Consider the following 9,157-nt stretch of genomic DNA (forward strand, 5'->3'; position numbering starts at 1 on the left):
GTTATGCGTCAGTTTTTAAGATAGAAAATATTTTGGGCATTCCATTAATAGTAAAGAATAAGTGGAGGAATTAAGTACCATCACCATAATTTGAAAAGCTGTGTTAGACAAACTAATGGTGGTAAAGGCAGATAAGTCCCCTGGCCCTGATGGCTTGCATCCTAGGATCATAAAGGTGGTAGCTATAGAAATAGAGGATACATGGGTTCTGATTTTCCAAAAAAGTCTCGGATTCTGGAGAAGTATCAGAGAATTGATAAACAACTAATGTGACACTGCTATTCAAAAAGAGAGAACCTTCAGCAGCACATACACTAAAACTGGAACGATACAAAGAAGGTTAGCAAGGCCCCTGCGCTAGGATGATTCACAAATTCGTGAAATGTTCAAAACGTGGGTAACTGAAGGCAGATTAGCCTAGAAAGTTAGCAAATGGAGTATAACATGGGAAAATGTGAAGTTGTTCATTTTGGAAGGGAGAACAGAAGAACAGAGTCATACTTAAATATATAAAAACTGCAAAAAGCTGCAACACAAAAGAACTTGGGGGTAACTTGTGCATTGAACACAGAAAGCTAGTACCCGGTGTAGCAGATAATCAGGAAGGCTAATGGAATGTTGGCCCTTATTTCAAGGGGGTCAGAGTATCAGAGTAGGGAAGTCTTACTGCAACTGTACAAGGTGCCGTTGAGTACCGTGAGCAGTTCTGGTACCCTTATTTAAGAAAATATATAATTTTATTGGAAGCAGTTCAGAGAAGGTTCACTAGAATGATCCTTTATGTAGAGGGATTGTATTATGAGCAAAGATTAAGCAGATTGGGTCTCTACTCATTGGAGTTTAGAAGAATGAGAAGTGACCTCATTGAAATATACAGGATTCAAAAGGGGCTTGACAGGGTAAATGCTGAAAGGATGCTTCCCTTCATAGGAAAGTCCAGGACCAGACAGCATAGACTCAGAATTAAGGAGTGCCAATTTAAGACTGAGACGAGAAGGAATTTCCTCTCTCAGAGAGCGTGCGTCTTTGGAACTCCTTGCCACAGAGAGCTGTGGAGGCAGAGTCCTGGTGTATATGGTGTGATAGATAGGTTCTTGATTAGTCGGGCAATCAAGGGTTATGGGGAAAAGCAGGAAAGTGGAAGTGTGGAGTGTCGGATCAGCCAGATCCTATTTAATAGCGGAGTTGAATTGAGGGGCCGAATGACCTACTGCAATACTATTTCTTTTGGTCTAATAAGTAATGATATTATCGTTATTCAAAATATAAAGTTATTCAAAAATCAGCAATAAACATACTACTGTAGTTGTACCTGTAAATTGCTGAAATAAACAATGAATGAAGTTTTTGTTTTGTTTTCAGGTACATTCAAAAAGCCAAGGTTACACGATGGGTGATGTATCACCTGACAGGACAGTCAAACCTTGACAAGGAACTGCTCTTCAACATTCACAATTTTACGAAGAACAAAATTGTTAGTGGTACCATTTATGTAACTTGCTGCTCAATACTTTGTTTAAGTATAGATTACATAAAGTACAGGTTGAAACTTGCTAGAATTTCAACTCTTTTTGCTGAGTGTAAAACAGACCTAACAAAAGTTACAATCAAAGTAAAATATCTCACTTCTTTGACTGCTATAAGGCAATTTTAAGGTTGCAGTTTCTCAGAAGTTTGACTCAGTCAAGTCTCTCAGTTTTTTGTCCTATATTATCGTCTAGGATGCCAATATAATTTTAAAGGCAACCTCACTTGCCCACATGTTACAGTAAATCTTGTGGATACCAAGATGATGCCCTGTAAATTAAAAGCTTATTTTTATGGTGTCCTCCAAGTCTCTCAAGGACTATCTGGCCCACTGTCAGCCTGGGCTCTCTCCTCAGCCCAGACTGGTTGAAGACTGAAATCTGCACTACTGAGAACCTCTAGAGGAGGCTGAGATGGATCATCCAGTTGGCACTTTTGGCTGAAGATGGTTGTCATTTTCTTAGCAATGTCCTTTTGCACTAATGCACTTGACTTCCCAATCATTAAGAATTGAGGTATTTGTGGACCTTCCTCCTCCAGTTAATTGAGTTTAAATTTTTCATTTCCTTTGATGGCTGGATGTGACAGGACAGCAGAATTTAGATCAGGTCTGTTGGTTGTAGGATCACTTAGCCCTGTCTATTATATGTTACTTCAGCTGTTTGGACGTGAGTAGTCTTATGTTATAGCTTCACCAGATTGATACCTCATTTTGTATTATGCTACTGTCTGCCTTCTTGCATTCTTCATTGAACTGCACTCGATTCCCCTGGTTTGATGACAGTGGTGGAATAGGGGATATACCGGGTTATAGATTGTGCTTGAGCACAATTCTCTTGCTACTGATTGCCTTGTGGATGTCCAGACTTTAGTTGCTAGACCTGTTCAAAATCTAACCCATATCCACACAACATGGTGGAGGATATCCTCAATGTGAAGGCATTGTTTATAGGGTCAACAGTGCTGAGTTTGCCTTTGCTGTTTGCAACGCCTAGGTCAATGCTAGGTGCTGCAATCAGTTTCATTCCTTTTCTTAGACTGCACAGTGACTTTATGCAATTAACGGGCTAGTTTGACCATTTCAGAGGCACTTAAGAATCAACCACATTGCTGTGGATCTGGAGGCACGTGTAGGCCAGACCAGGTGAGGACAGCATATTTCCTTCCCTAAATAATATTTGTAAACAGATAGGTTTTTTACAACAATGGACAATGGCTTCATAGTCCCCATTAGACTAAGTTTTAATTCCAGATTTATTAATTGGATTCAAATTTCATCATCAGCTGTGCTGGGATTTGAACTCATGTGCCCAGACCATTAGCTTGGGCCTCTGGGGTACTAATCCATTACTAGTAACATCACCACTTGATGCTAAAATAAACTAATGCATCATAAAATCTGCAGCTGTTAAGTTCATGCTGAGTGAGAGGGTTTGGAGCAACAGCAACTTGATGGAGACAGCAAACTATGAGCCTAGCAATCCTATGTCCTCAGTGCACCATCTTCTGTGGTGAAAACTGAACAACATAGGCTATTGAGGAGATTATGTAGAACAGCTTTCACCTTTGCTGACTTGGACATATCCTCAACATCCCATTGGAGATAAATTCCAGACAGCATGAACTCAAATCACATTGTAGCTTTCTGCAAATTTAAATTCGGCTAACTTTTATACACTCATGGGATGTGGACATCGCTGACTGGGTCAGTTGTAAAACATCTGGAAAGCTGTTTGCTTTTTTTAATTCATTGATGGTACATGAGCGTCACTGGCTGGCCAGCATTTATTACCCATCCTCAGTTGCCCTTGAGAAGGTGATGGTGAGCTGCCTTTTTGAACCTTTGCATAGTCCATGTGCTGTGGGTTGACTGTTATTAGGGAGGGAATTCCAGGATTTTAACCCAGCGACAGCGAAGGAACGATGATATATTTCCAAATCAGGATGGTGAGTGTCTCGGAACGGAACTTGAAGTGGTAGTGTTCCCATGTAACTGCTGCCCTTGTCCTTCTAGATAGAAATGGTAATGGGTTTGGAAGGTGCTCTCTAAAGATCTTTGGCAAATTTCTGCAGTGCATCTTGTTCATAGTATACACTGCTGCTACTGAGTGTTGGTGGTGGAGAGAGTGGATGTTTGTGGATGTGGTGCCAATCAAGCGACCTGCTTTGTCCTGGATGGTATCATGCTTTTTGAGTGTTGTTGGAGCTGTACCCATCCAGGGAAGTTGTCGTAAAATCCTAACCGTGTCACTAATATGCTTAAGGAAAACTTACATTATTACTCAGTTTGATCAATACGCCAATCTCACGCCAATGTGATTGACTTTTCCTTGACCCAGAAACTCATTCTGTTGTATTAAAACTGCTGCAGAGGTATAAGGAGCACTAGCATCACCTTCTGAGGGCAACAAAGGAAGGGCAATAATTGCTACCCTTGCCAGCAAAACCCATATGCCAGAAAAGAATATTACAAAATTGAAGCCTGGCAAATTAAAATGGATTGTTTGTTATTTTGCAACTTCAGTGGCAAGTCCACGGTTCATTTTCTAAAATAATTTGAAACTTCACCTCTCACGTATCAAGTCTAATCACAGGGGCACAAAATGTATAAACTTAATCAGGCCATCTCATTACTTGAAGACTAGGGGAGCAATTTTACTCTCCCTGGAGGTAGCAAGGGATTTGGCAATTGGAGAAATAATTGGATTTGTTGGCCCTGGCGAGACTCTCGACCCCTTCTTGCCATATCATTGATTAAATTCTGGGCAATCATCTTGACCTGCCACCAACTAAGGTTTTTAAGTGGTCAATTAGTAGCCACAAAGGACCTCAACTCATCACCTCCCTAATTACATGTCTCTCTGATGAACAAGAAAGGTAGCTAACTGGCTATTAGGAAACCAGGGCAACCTGGCTGATGAGCTGAGAGGAATTGAAGGCACAGATGGGGTCAGGGGCATAACCTTTAAAAGCCAACAGTTGCTCTTGCCTCCAAAGCCCCTCTCCCTGCAATACCCAGCTGCTGAGAGAAGTATGAAACTTCTTGCTGCTGGATCCCTTGAGGTGTAGACCTTGACCAGGTGTTCTTAGGATCCAGGGGTTGCCAGCCTCAAGTCTTGATTGGCCAGCAGCTTGTGGTGACCTTGTATGCCAGTTTTGAGGTCTGACATAGGTCAAGAAGATAGGTACTTTTGATCAATCTGTTCAAACAGACACATCTGGGGCATGTGGGACTTGAACCTGATGCTCTGGCCCAGATGTATGGACATTACTACTGTGCCACAAGAGCCTTTAGGTTGAGAGGCTTGCTTATGGTCTACCTGTCATCTCTTAATGAGCTGATTGGTGTGGGCAGTGGGGATGATATGTTAATCTCACCCAACACATTTTAAGCAAAAAGGGAAAATTGTGACTTAAAAATTTTAACCAGGTCCCATTTGTTCCATGAAGATACTGCTTTAATGTGCTAACACTGATGCTTGCACATTTTGAAATGAATCTTGTTTTCTAGATGCTTTAAGAACACACTGGATCATCTCTTATCCCTGTAGACATTGGATGTTTACAGATGCACTCCTTTGAGGCTGCTTTGCTTTTTTTTTACTTTTCTTAGTCTGCATCATCCTGAGTTCATCCTTATCCTCCCTCTCTTCAGGACTGCATTGGTGAGATGACATCTGGATTACTGTACAGACATGGGACAAGTGCAGCAAATTGGGTTTACTGTACTTATTGTGGTATTTATGTCAGTGCAGACTCAATGGGCCAAAAGATCTTTTCTGTGGTGTATGAATCTGTGAACCTATACAATTTTGTCACCCTGACTTGAGGAGAGATGTAATTGTATTGAAGGCAGTTCAGGGAAAGTTCATTAGACTAACTCAAGAGTTGAAAGGTCTGTCTTAATGAGGAGAGATTGAGCAATTTAGGTCTATACGCATGTTCAGAAGGATGAAAAGATATCTGATTGAGGTATATAAGATAGTAGAAGGGACTGGAAAGGTAGATGTTGAGCAGACGTTTCTCTTTGCAGTTTTAGGCTAAGCAAGGCAGATTTAAAACAGAGGTTAGCTGGAATTACTTCTCTCAAAGGATCATGTGTTTGTGGAATTCCCTATCCTAGATTGGGGCGGACGCTGGGACTGTGAATAAATTTAATCTTCTGTGTATTCATTTTCCAGCTACATCTGTCCCCAGGTTTCTCTCTTTGTTTTACATAATTCCAGCAAATATGTTTTTAATTATTTATATTGTCATTGTTAGCATCACTATCATAATCTCACCTCCTCACTCTTCAAAATCCGAATCTGTCAAGTTGAGATGATTTGGAACTCTGACTGTTTGTCCAGATTTAGTTTAATTGATTTCCACATGAGGGCAATGATTTTCTACCATTCCTGGAACTGCTGTACTCTGTCAATGGTATTCAATAGTATGGGTATATATCCCTGATCCCCTCAAAGTCCTAAGATTTTATGTTTGGCTTGAGATTGCTATCTCTGTTTTTAATCTTTTTCCCTTGAATAGTTCTGCCAGTAACTATCCATTGATTAATTGTGTTGGACTGCAGCTTAGAAATGCAAATTTCTCATTTGTGTTCTTGAAAATTAGTCATTTTACGGTTTGACGGCCGTCTCTGCTTCTCCATTTGTCAGAGGGTGATGGTGTCAGTTTCTGTTATTTTGGCATTATGCTTAGTTTGCAGAAGAGTGATGACACCATCTTGAGGCTCAATGTTTCCTCTAAGAATGGACAAGCTCTGGGGCTTGAGTAGCATTGGAACTGCTTGCCCCAATGTGAGCTCCCCTTTGAGTGAAGAAAATTGGATGATTTTTCACCTCTAATGCCTACTGTAATGATTGTAATGAGATCACCCAGCAGGACCACATAGAATATGAGTTCCCTAAATGGGGCTGTTAATCTGGTCCAATCAGGGAGCCCTGGCTGACAGATATAAACAGGAGTGTCAGACATCCTGTCACTCTGGGAGTTGGCTCAGATGAGGCTGTACCAGAGTCAAGCACTTTCCATGTGTAAATAAAGGGTGGCTTGCTGACAAGATAATGGCCTCTGTGGGATTATTTCACCTAAAGTGGTGCAATCCCTTAATAAATAATCTTTTAATCATCTGCATTTGCAGCACCTATTAATCTGTAGAAATCTGTTGAAAGCACTATAATTGATACTCATAGATGCTGGGACCATTAATTAAACATCACTGTAACACCAGATTTTCCTTTGTACTAAAATATGAATTGAATCCCTAAATTAAAGCATCAAAGCTAATAGTTTTTCTACACTTTCCGTCTTGAGGACATTATTGGTTATAGGCTCAAATGTGAATAGAAATGTACTGTTTGTTCTCCAGAGTTTTTCTGCTGTGTTACTTTGTTGTTAAGTCTTCTGAGGTTCAGTTCTGACTTTTGGAGTCTTCCCTCTTGTGCCTCATGGACTATAACCTGCTGCTGTTGGCATGCTTTAAGATTCTTATTTTGTGTTTCCTTTAATCAGAACTGGTTCATCTCCTGTTTCTCTGTGCACTGGGATTTACACAATAAACTCTGTTATGCTGCTGTCTTTCCACTAGTTACTACATTTTGTGGACTCCAGCATCCCTAGTTTGTGCTTATCCGAGTGTTAAGCTCTCTGACTGTCTTCACTACTGTAATTGTTTGGACAAATTCATTTTGCTCAATGTATTAATGTGCAACCTGTCCTCAGCTCTCATGCCTTTTGTGCAATCTGTGTCTTTGGATGAGGGGTACACGCTGTTGGCCCTAAGCAACATGGAGTGAGAGTAAGTGATGAGCTTTTAGGTACCTGCTCTGATCTCAATGTTGAGTTTTCTTGATGTCTAGCACATTTGGTAGGATAGGAAGTCGAATATTAATGAAACGAGTTGGGCCATTAACAAGATGCTTAATAAGCAATGATGCTTCTTAATTGTCAACTTGCTGCTGCCCAGTGCACAACTCACCACAACACTTGTTGAAAATATTAAAGATGGTGCAAGATACTCCTGAAGTCAAGATAGACCTCACCAGACTTCATCTGAAAGAATTTGGCTAGTGGCACAGCTAGTTCTGGAGCGCAAAACTTTAGTGCTTTAGGCAGTACATTTTCAGAGTCATTAGACTTTGCCACATCCTGTGTTTTCAGCAATTCCATGACGTCATGTAGAGTTAATTGACTTGGTGAAAGACTGGCATCTGTGATGTTGGGAATCTCATGAGGAGATCAAGATGGACACGCCAATTGGCATGTCTGACGGAAGATGGTTGGAAATACATCACTCTTGTCTTTTGTATTGGTGTGCTGGGCTCCCTTGTCATTGAGGATGGGGATATATGTGAAACCTTCACCTCTCATTGTTTCATCGTCCACCATCATTCATGGCTAAATCATGCAAGATTTAAGAGCTCAGATCAGATTCATTCATTGTGGGAGTACTTAGTTCATAGAATCATAGGATTCAGACAGTGTAGTTAGAGGCCATTTGGTCGATCGAGTCTGCACTGATCCTGTGAAGAGCATCCCATCCTACCCCGTAACCCCATTTACCGTGGTTAATCCACCTAGCCCACAACTCCGTGGAAACTATGGGGTAATTTTTTTTTCAAGCATGGCCAATCTGCCTAAGCTGCATATCTTTGGACTGTGAGAGGAAATTAGAGCACCCGGAGGAAGCCCATGCAGATATGGGGAGAACGTGCCAACTCCACACAGACAGTTGCCCAAGGCTGGAATTGAAGCTGGGTTTCTGACATTGAGAGGCAACAGCTCTAACCACTGTAACACCATGCCACCAGTTCCATGTAATGCATGCTGCTTCCGCCAAAAAAAATTCAGGTTATGATTTCACCAGGCTGAGATCTCATTTTTAGGCATGACTGGTGCTGCTTCTGGTGTGCCCCCTGCACTTTTCATTGAAACTAAGTTTGATCTCCTGTTAATTTCAGAGTGGAGGATATGCCAGGCTATATTATTAATTGTTGTCAACTACAGTTCTGCTGCTGATGTTCCACAGTGCCTCATGGATATCTAGTTTTGAGTTGCTACATCTGTTTAACATCTATCTCCTTTAGCATGGTGATAGTTCCCACAACTGAAAGCTCAGAGATGCAGGCATTTGCCAATGTTGCCAATCCATGTTCTTGGACAAAGATGGGCTGAAGTAAGGACTTTCTTCCAGTAACAAATGTTTCAAAAACAAAAAAAAACAAAATAACTATTAATTGGAAGAAAATCAAATTACATGGGAAAATAGTTGCCAAAATATGTTCAATTGCAGAGTAATTTGCATGTGTACAGAAACAAAAACAAAGATTTGTCTCATCAATTCATGTAGACTCTGTTAGTTAGAAACATAGATTTTGATTCACTTCTAATGCTGATTCTAATTAACTATCATTTATTTTGTGGAGATAGCAAGAACTGCAGATGCTGGAGCCGAAACGTCAACTTTCCTGTTCCTCTAATGCTGCCTGGCCTGCCGTGTTCCTCCAGCTCCACACTTCGTTATGTCATTTATTATGTGTCCTTGTTTACCTTGTTTAGTGTAGCTTTGTTTTCTGATTCAGTGTTACAAATGTGCCTTTTCAAGCCTTTTAATTTGAGCTGATGTACATGT

At 40.8% G+C, this 9,157-nt stretch overlaps 1 non-coding gene across 1 annotated transcript; it reads left to right on the forward strand.

Moving 5' to 3' along the window:
• The first annotated feature begins 293 nt into the window (after positions 1-293).
• On the forward strand, positions 294-397 carry LOC125484966. The gene has a single exon (XR_007263753.1). It is a non-coding gene; the product is annotated as a U6 spliceosomal RNA (small nuclear RNA).
• The last annotated feature ends 8,760 nt before the right edge of the window (positions 398-9,157 follow it).

This window comes from Rhincodon typus, chromosome 1 (assembly GCF_021869965.1).
Source record: "Rhincodon typus isolate 14 chromosome 1, sRhiTyp1.1, whole genome shotgun sequence".
NCBI classification, from domain to species: domain Eukaryota; kingdom Metazoa; phylum Chordata; class Chondrichthyes; order Orectolobiformes; family Rhincodontidae; genus Rhincodon; species Rhincodon typus.